Raw genomic sequence first — 9,864 nt, forward strand, 5'->3', positions numbered from 1 at the left:
TTTGACCTAGGAAATGAAACCTTTCTTTCACCTTAAAAATCTTTTTAAAAACTTTTTTTATTTACTTGAGAGAGAGGCAGATAGAGAATGGGTGCGCCAAGACCTCCAGGCACTGCAAACGTGCTCCAAAACGCATGTGCCACCTTGTGCATCTGGCTTACATGGGTCCTGGGGAATCAAACTGGGTCCTTTGGCTTTTCAGGCAAACACCTTAACTGCTAAGCCATCCCTCAAGCCCCTTAAAAATCTTTTAAGCCACTGTTGCTAAGGATGGACATGAAAGGAACTGCAGTCAAGTAGGACAGTTTGTTTTTAAGACTTAGAGGGTGCATCCAAGTATGATCACACCAGGCAGAGGAAGAGCTGGGCAATTGGATAGAGGAGGTGACATGCATGAGCATTGAGACAAACTTCCAGCTGGGCCTGAGAGAGAGTATCATTCTCTGTGAACTCACAAGCAAGCTACAGCCCAGCTCTGTGAAGGTCAATGAGTCATCACTGAACCGGCCTCAGTTGGAGACTATTGGCAACTTTATTAAAGCCATTCAGATTCACAGTAGGAAAACACATCACTAGTTTAAAATTAATGATCTCTTTTAAATTTTTTTCTTTTAGGGCTGGAGAGATTGCTTAGTGGTTAAGGCACTTGCCTGTGAAGCCTAAAGACTGAGATTCAATTCCCCAGTACCCACATAAGCCAGACGCACAAGGTGGTGCATGCTCTGGAGTTCGTTTGCAATGGCTAAAGGCCCTGGCACTCCCATTCTCTCTCCCTCTCTGTGACTATTCTCTAAAATAAATAAATAAAAATATTTTTAAAGATAATTTAATTTGTTTTCATTTATTTGCATATGTGTGTCCATGTTTGTATGCATGTGCCTGTGTGTGTGTGCATCAGGGTTTCCTGCTACTGCAAACAGGTGCCTGTCCAGCTTTATATGGATGGCTAGAGAATTAAGCCTTGGGCCATCAGGCTTTGCAAGCAAGTGCCTTTAACCTCTGAACCATCTCCTCAACCCCTACAAATCAGCTTTTTGAGAATGATAACATGACCCAGGATCAGACTATGCTGGCTGGATGCTCTCACAGGTCTGGCTAAAACAAAAGGATTCCATACAACCATTGACATTAGAGGTAAGTACGCAGAAAAACAAACAAGAGATTTTGATGAAGGAATATTAAAGTCTGGCTCAAGTGTAATTGGTTTGCAGATGGGAACCAGCAAATGTGCCAACTAGGCAAGTATGACATGGAAGCGTATTTATGATCCCAAAATGCAAACTGACAGACCTTTCGACCAGACCATGATTAGTCTGCAGATGGGCACCAACAAAAGGACCAGCCAGGCTGGGATGTTAGCCCCAGGAACCAGAAGAGACATAGACAATGAGAAGCTAACTTTACAGCCAGTGAACAAATCCAACCATTTCTCTGCACACGGGTGCCAACAAAGTAGCTTCCCGGAAGAGCTAAGCGTGCATCAGCTCAGGCAGCAAGTGTGTGACCCCAGGTACTGACTGTGCTGCTCCGCAGAGCCCGTCATCCATTCACCATGGAAGCCAGGGCACAGGAACAAATGGGTCTGAAATCCATGATGGTGATTGCAAGGCAGACTGGCCAGATGAATACCGTGGCTCGTACCCAGACTAACCAGAGTCTACCGATATAGCCACAGAGGTGTCTATTTTTTTAGGGGGGGGGAGTTTCGAGGTAGGGTTTCATTCTAGCTCAGGCTGACCTGGCATTCATTATGTAGTCTCAGGGTGCACCACCACGCCTGGCAAGGTGTTGATTATTAAGAAGCACAGGGAAATAAATAAAAATATTTTTTTAAAAAAAGAAGCACAGGGGAGCTTGGTACTGAGTCCATCGAGTTTATCCAGCGAGAACGAAACGAGCTTTGAATAATTTTTATCTTGTCTTCCTAAAATGCTTATTGTAACTAAAAATAAGTTGCCTTATATACTATACATTCCTTTGTTTTCTTTTTCTGCCTCTTACCTAAATAGTTGCCTTTTAGTGCTGTAACAATGAAATCTGACAGCATAACAAATAACTTGCACAGGAAGAAAAAAAGAACACGATTTAAGGGGAGTGTTCTTATACAATTCATTTATTAAAGAGCTATGCATTTTTTATAATCTTACATTTAAACTGGTATTTTCAAACAAAAATGTTTGATTTTAATTTGTTATATCAGGTTTCTACATGGAAAAATAAACTCATACTTGCTAAATGTGTTCTTTACCAACTAAACCTAAAATGCAGCATTGTAGAAGTTTACTTATCAGTGTCTCTGGAGAACTATTTGCTAATTTTGAAATAAAGTCATAATCAATATGCATTTATGATTGTATGCACTCATTCTCTTACTTTCAGAGTGGCGTTTCTAAAGAAACATATACAAAATACCCTGCAAGCATTGAGGTCTGGGTGGTATGGTTGCAATATCTTCAGGTGTGCCTTTGTGTCAAGGTAAGTGCTTTGTTTTCCACAACTGTACTTATTGCTGTTATTTCTCAACATAAACTTATCCCAGTGTACTTTTTAAAAAATATTTTATTTATTTATTTGAGAGAGAGAAAGGGATAGAGAGGAAGAAGCAAAGAAAAAGAGAGAATGGGCACACCAGGGCCTCCAGCCATTGCAAACAAACTCCAGATGCATGCACCCCCTTGTGTATCTGGCTTATGTAGGTCCTAGGGAATCAAACCAGGGTCCTTAGGCTTCATAGGCAAATGCCTTAACCACTAAGCCATTTCCCCAGCCCCCACTGTAGTTTTTATAATAAATATATTTGAACATCCATTAAAAAAATAAAAACTAGAGCTGGAGAGATGGCTCAGCATCTAAAGTGCTTGCCTACAAAGCCTGAAGGCCTGGGTTCAGTTCCCTAGTACCTACATAAAGCCAGATACACAAAGTGGCACATGCATCTGGAGTTTGTTTGCTGTGGCAGTATACCCTGGCATGCGTATACACTCTCTTTCTCTACTTGAAAATAAACAAATAAAATTATTTTTAAAAAAAAATAAATAAAAACTAGAGGGCTAGAGAGATGACTCAGCCATTAAGGTATTCAGGTGTCCCCCATAAACTTAGGTGTTCTGAATGCTAGGTTCCCAGCTGATGGAGATTTGGGAATTAACACCTCCTGAAGGCAGTGTATTAATTGTTGAGGGTGGGCTTATGTATATTATAGCCAGTTTTCCCTTGCCAGTGTTTGGCACACTCTCCTGCTGCTATTGTCCATCTGATATTGGCCAGGAGGTGATGTCTACCCTCTGCTCATGCCATTGTTTTCTCCTGCCATCATGGAGCTTCTCCTTGAGTCTGTAAGCCAAAATAAACCTTTTTTACCACAAGCTGCTCTTGGCCAGATGACTTCTGCCAGCAATGTGAACCTGACTGTAATGATAAAGTTGGTACCGAGAGTGGGGTTGCTGCTAGAAACCTGTGTGGCTTTGGTCTGTTGGAGCTGATTTTTGAGAGAAAGTGGAAGGATTTGAAACCCTGGCCTAAGACATGCCTCATAGTTCTGTAAGTACAGCTTGATAGGTTGTTCTGGTCAGAATTGAAAGACCTGGATGCAGTAAGCACTATGGACTGTGAGGTTTGTCTTATGAGGGTGAGAAAAAGCTTTGCCTGGACTGGGCTAAAAAGCAGTTTGTGTGAGAAGCTTGTGTTATGCCCATGTCCTGAGAATTTGTGCAGGGTTGCATTGCATAGAAATGGACTGGTGTGAGCAGAGGGATATGACACAGAAAGAAATGTCTGGTCTGAAACTTCTGCCTGTTCAGCTGCAATTGTATGAGAGATTACAACCATTGAAATTGGACCAGCTGACCTGCACTGGGGCAACAGGAAGAATGTAGACTCTTTTGAAGAGGCCTGAATGCTGAAGGAGTGTCCTATTCTTCTAAGTCTGCTTTATTCCCCCCTAGATTAGCAAATTGGTACCCCACCTGATACTGTGGAGTAGGAAAAATTCAGGAAACAGAGGGTTATTGAATTTGCAACATGGTCTTGTGTTTTGGAAATGGCCATAGGCAGTGTGAAGCAGGTTTGCTGGTTGCCTGCCTGGAGGATGGAACATGGGCTGCAGGAGACCCAGTGGAGATACTGGGACCATGGGACGGCTGCTAAGGAGAGCTGCTGGCACTGGATGAAGTTTTCCAGGACTGTGAGTAGCCTAGCTAGAGTGGCAGAATTGGAACTCCAGAGACTTGTTGATGGTTAGATTTATCGGACTTGGACATGCAAACTTGTCATTGGTTAGAGTTGTTGGACTTGGAGCTGCAGAGTTTGATGTTTGCCCTGTTTAAATCTTGTATTGGTTGAGTTGTTTTTTGATATATGTTGCTATGCCCAATGCCATCATTTGCAATGTGTTTGTTGTGTGTCATTATGAGGTTTGGAGGGATTTTTTTGGTATCATGGCTCAGTTGAAAGATCTCAGACTATGGGAATGTTTGACTATCATTAGGATTGATAAAAAAAAAAAAAACATGGGGACTTTTAAGGGTGCACTGAATTTATTGCATTTTACATCATGGGTGGTTATCAGTTTATGGGGGCCAGGGGTAGAATGTGGTGGTTTGACTCAGGTGTCCCCATAAACTTAGGTGTTCTGGATGCTAGGTTTCCAGCTGATGGAGACTTGGGAATTAATGCCTCCTGTAGAGAGGGTATTGTTGGGGGCAGGCTTATGGGTATTATAGCCACTTTCCCCTCACCAGTGTTTGGCACACTGTCCTGCTGCTGTTATCCATCTGATATTTGCCAGGAAGTAATGTCCACCCTCTGCTCATGCCATCGTTTGAGCCTGTAAGCCAAAATAAACCCCCTTTTTTTTTTTCCCCCACAAGCTGCTCTTGATTGGGTGATTTCTGCCAGCAATGTGACCTGACTGCAACACCATATAAAGCTAGATGCACAAAGTGGCACATGTATTTGGAGTTCCTTTGTAATGGCTGGAGGCCTTGGCATGCCCATTCTCTCTGTTTGCCTCTCTTCTCTCTAGCTCCCTCTCTGATTGCAAATCAATAAATCAATTAAAAAAAAAAAAGTCTTGTTTTTTTGAGGTAGGATTTCACTCTAGTCCAGGCTGACCTGGAATTCACTATCTAGTCTTTGGGTGGCCTTGAACTCACCGCCATTCTGCTACCTCTGCCTCTGAGTGCTAGGATTAAAGGCATGTGCCACCACTCACAGCAATAAATAAATATTTTTTTAAAAAAAGATTAGATAGAATGACAGGTATACTTATTTATTTATTTATTTGAAAGTGATGGACAGAGAGAGAGAGAAAGAGGCAAAGAGAGAGAGAGAATAGGCGCGCCAGGGCCTCCGGCCACTGTAAACAAACTGCAGATGCGTGCACTCCCTTGTGCATCTGGCTAATGTGGGTCCTGGGGAATTGAGCCTCGAACCAGGGTCCTTAGGCTTCACAGGCAAGTGCTTAACTGCTAAGCCATCTCTCCAGCCCCAAATAAATATTTTTTAAAAGTCAATATAACTTAAGTAAAATTTATTTTCTGAAGCTGGAGAGATGATTGAGAAGTTAAAGGCTATTGCTTGGAAAGCCTACCAGGCTGGGTTTAATTCTGCAGTTTTCCATGTAAAGCTGCATGGGCATTTGTTTGCAGTTTCAATAGACACTAGACCCTATTGTTTCCAGACAGACATGCATGCATGTATACACACACACACACACACACACACACACACACACACATGCATAAATAAATATGTTTTTTAAAAACTTAAGTTTTTAAAAATTATATATTTATTAGCAAACAGGAAGAGAGAAGAGAGAGAATAAGGAGTATGGGCATGCCAGGGCCTCTTGCCACTGCAAACAAACTTCAGATACATGCACTACTTTGTGCATCTGGCCTCACATGGCTACTAAAGAATTGAACCCAAGGATTTTTTCTAGGTGTGGTGGCACACACCTTTAATCCTAGCATTTTGAAGGCTGAGGCAGGAGGAATGCCATGAGTCCAAGGCCAGCCTAAGTCAACAAGTGAGTTCCAGGTCAGCCTAGGCTATAGTAAGACTCTGCCTCAAAAAAAAAAAAAAAAAATGGAGCTGGGTGTTGTGGTACACACCTTTAATTCCAGCACTCAAGAGGCAGAGGTAGGAAGATTGCTGTGAGTTCAAGGCCACCCTGAGACTACACAGTGAATTTCAGGTAGGAGGATCACCAGGAGTTCAAGGCCACCCTGAGACTACATAGTGAATTCTAGGTCAGCTTGGACTACAGTGAGACCGTACCTTGGAAAACTCAAAAAAAAAAAAAAAAATATATATATATATATATAATATATATATATATACATACATATATATGTGAGTATATATATATATATAAATTTACTTGTGTGTGTATGATTTGTGTGTGTGCATATGGCCATGTATGTACCATGGTATACATATGGAGGTCAGATGACAACCTTGGGGTGTTTCTCTCTCCTTCCACCTTCTTTGTTTAAAATTTATTTATTTATTTTCTAGGTAGGGTCTCACTCTAGCACATCCCTCCAGTCCTCCTTCCACCTTCTTTTGAGACAGGGTCTCTCTTGTTTTGCCACTTCTGCTTACAAACTGGATTATCCTGGCTCCACCTCATCTCGCCATGGGTACATTAGAATTACAGAAGTATTCACCACTTTGTATCTGACTTTACATTGGCTCTGAGAAGGATCTGACTTGGGTTGACATGCTTACATGCAAGTGCTTTTATTTTAGTATTTTATTTATTTACTTGAGAGAAAGAAAGAGAATGAGTATGGGCCCACCAGGCCTCTTGCCACTGGATGTGGCTTTACATGGGCACTGGGCAACTGAACCCAGGCTGTCATGTCAGGTTTTGCAAGCAAGCACCTTCAGCTGCTGAGCCATTGCTCCAGCCCCAAACAAATACTTTTAACTGCTGAGCACATCTTCCCAGCCCCTCTAGCTCTTTTTTTTTTTTTTTTTTTTTTTTTTTTGAAGTAGGGTCTTGCTTTAACCTAGGCTGACCTGGAATTCACTATGAAGTCTCAGGGTGGTCTTGAACTCATACTTCTGCCTCCTTAGTGCTGGTATTAAAGGTGTGTGCCACCACGCCTGCTTCCCTCTAGATCTTCTTTTGCCTCCTTCTTCCACTTTTAAGGGCTTTTGTGGCCACATTGAACCCACTGTGGGTGTTCTATCTTAATACCAGCTGGTAGGCAGACTTAATTCCTTATGTAACCATAAGCCTTTGCCATATAATGTAACAAATTCAACATATTTATAAGTGCTAGTGGCTGCTTTTTTCTTTTGAGACAAGGGCTCATGTAGTCCATACTGATTTCAAATTTGTACAGTATCCAAGAATGACATTGAACTTCTGATCTTGCTGCCGTCACCTACTGAGAGCTAGATTACAGGTGTGCTACCACACCAGGTTTATGTGGTGCTGAGGACCAACCCAGGGCTCTGTGTCTATAAGACAAACACTGAGGGCTGGAGAGATGGCTTAGCGGTTAAGCGCTTGCCTGTGAAGCCTAAGGACCCCGGTTCGAGGCTCAGTTCCCCAGGTCCCATGTTAGCCAGATGCACAAGGGGGCGCATGCGTCTGGAGTTCGTTTGCAGAGGCTGGAAGCCCTGGCGCGCCCATTCTCTCTCTCTCCCTCTACCTGTCTTTCTCTCTGTGTCTGTCGCTCTCAAATAAATAAATAAAAATTTAAAAAAAAAAAAAGACAAACACTGAGCCTACCAACTGAGCTACACTGTCTACCACTATCCCATCAATTAATCTTAATGGACACATATTTCAAATGGATAATTTATATTATATACAACTAAAACTTTTTACAACATATGTGTTTATTTCACTTAATCCTCAAAACAACCCTATGAAGTGAAAACTACTTTTACTGAGAATGAGAAAATAAAGACTTTGAGAGTTAAGAAATGTGTCTGGGTATAGGACTGGTCAGTGAATGTGAGATTTGAGTCCAGGTCTCTTTCCCTTTAAAGCTATGTCCTTAGTTGCTGGGCTAGCCTAATATTTGTTTAAACTATATATATATATATTTTTTTTTAATTTTTATTAACATTTTCCATGATTATAAAATATATCCCATGGTAATTCCCTCCCTCCCCACCCCCACACTTTCCCATTTGAAATTCCATTCTCCATCATATTACCTCCCCATTACAATCATTGTAATTACATATATACAATATCAACCTATTAAGTATAAACTATATTTTTCTTTATATTTCCTAACAAAATATGACTATAATGAAAACTGGCTGGGTGTAGTGGCAAACACCCTTAGTCCCGACACTTAGGAGGCTGAAGTAGGAGGATTGCTGTGAGTTTGAGGTCAACTTGAGACTACATAGTGAATTCTAAGTCAGCTTGGGCTAGAGTGAGACCCTACTTAAAAAAAAATAATAAAAACTAGGGGCTGGAGAGATGGCTCAGGGTTAAGGCATTTAACAGCAAAGCCTAATAATCAGAGTTCAATTTCCCAGCACCTACATAGATCCAGATGAACAAAGAGGCACATGCATTTGGAGTTCATTTGCAGAGGCTGGACGCTATGGCATCCCCATTTTCTCTGCTTGTCTCTCTTCTCTATCTCTCCCTACTCACAAATAAATTTAAGAAAGGAAGGGAGGGGGGTACTTAATAGGATGATATTGCATATAAGTAAGTAGAAGAATAGATTAATGGGGGTGAAAAGGCCCAAGTGAGGTCAGGGGAAGAGATTGAGTAAAGGAAAGGTGGAGGGAAGGCTAATCAAAATCTAAGAAGATATAAATAAATCATATGGAAACCTACTTTTTTGGACAATGGAACACTCAGGAGCTATAGAGTGTTGCTAGAAAATTTTCAGTGCCAAGACTGGGATACCTTCCAGTGAGTTGTTAGCCAGGGAGGCTCCTGATGCCCGCAAAACATTATAGGCCATTGCCAAGGCCCTTGGTTTCCCACCAGGAATAGATGGTAAGATCTTATTGCTGAAGACTCCACATACTTGGGCTTCAAGGCCACTGACAAATCATGCTGGAACTGAGCTGATAACCTCCTCCATGTAGACCAGCTGACAGACAGAAAGCTGGAAGAAGCCATTCTGCATACAGTTCAATGGGAGAGAAAGAAATCACGAGTGAAGATACTCAACAGTGGACACTGCAAGCCTTATATTTGACCAGCCAGGCCAAATGAGCCAACACGTGCAATAATGGCACTTCTGTCATGGTGGAAACCAACTGTCCTCTAATTGGACTGGAGGCCCACTCCATGGGAGGGAATACGTCCCAGATACTGAAAACCTAAATCAGGGGTAGTCATGAGCCCTAGGGTGTAACGTCTGCTGCTGTCTGGCTAAATGTATATACTATGCTCATCAAACTGCTCAGTAAGCATTTATCTCAATGTTCATACCCTTATATTAATGCTACTCTTGCTTTTGGTAGGGAACCTTCTCTTTTCAGATACCAGTGACCTTGGGATGACTCAGAGGCATCATGGTGCTAGAAAGAAGTAACAAGAGTGCTCAGCACTGAAATATCTCTGTCACACCTTCTAAGGCTCAGAGCCTATTGTGGAAGAGGTGGCAGAAACAATGTAAGAGCCAAAGGAAGGGTAGGACTCCTTACCACATGCTCCCCCCGCCAACCCCCAGATATAAAATAGCCTGGATATCCATGACCTCACAATGCCTGATACTACCTACACAAAACCATCATAATAGGAGGAAAAGATAATGACATCAAAATAAAAGAGAGACTGATTGAGATGGGGAGGGGATATGATGGAGAATACAGTTTCAGAGGGGAAAGTGGGGGGAGGGAGAGCATTACCATGGGATATTGTTT

The 9,864-nt window shown here is 41.9% G+C and overlaps 1 pseudogene; it reads left to right on the plus strand.

The window, feature by feature from the left end:
- Positions 1 to 378: 378 nt before the first annotated feature.
- LOC101597574 lies at positions 379 to 1,650 on the plus strand (annotated as a pseudogene).
- The last annotated feature ends 8,214 nt before the right edge of the window (positions 1,651 to 9,864 follow it).

This window comes from Jaculus jaculus, chromosome 2 (genome assembly GCF_020740685.1).
Source record: "Jaculus jaculus isolate mJacJac1 chromosome 2, mJacJac1.mat.Y.cur, whole genome shotgun sequence".
NCBI lineage: Eukaryota > Metazoa > Chordata > Mammalia > Rodentia > Dipodidae > Jaculus > Jaculus jaculus.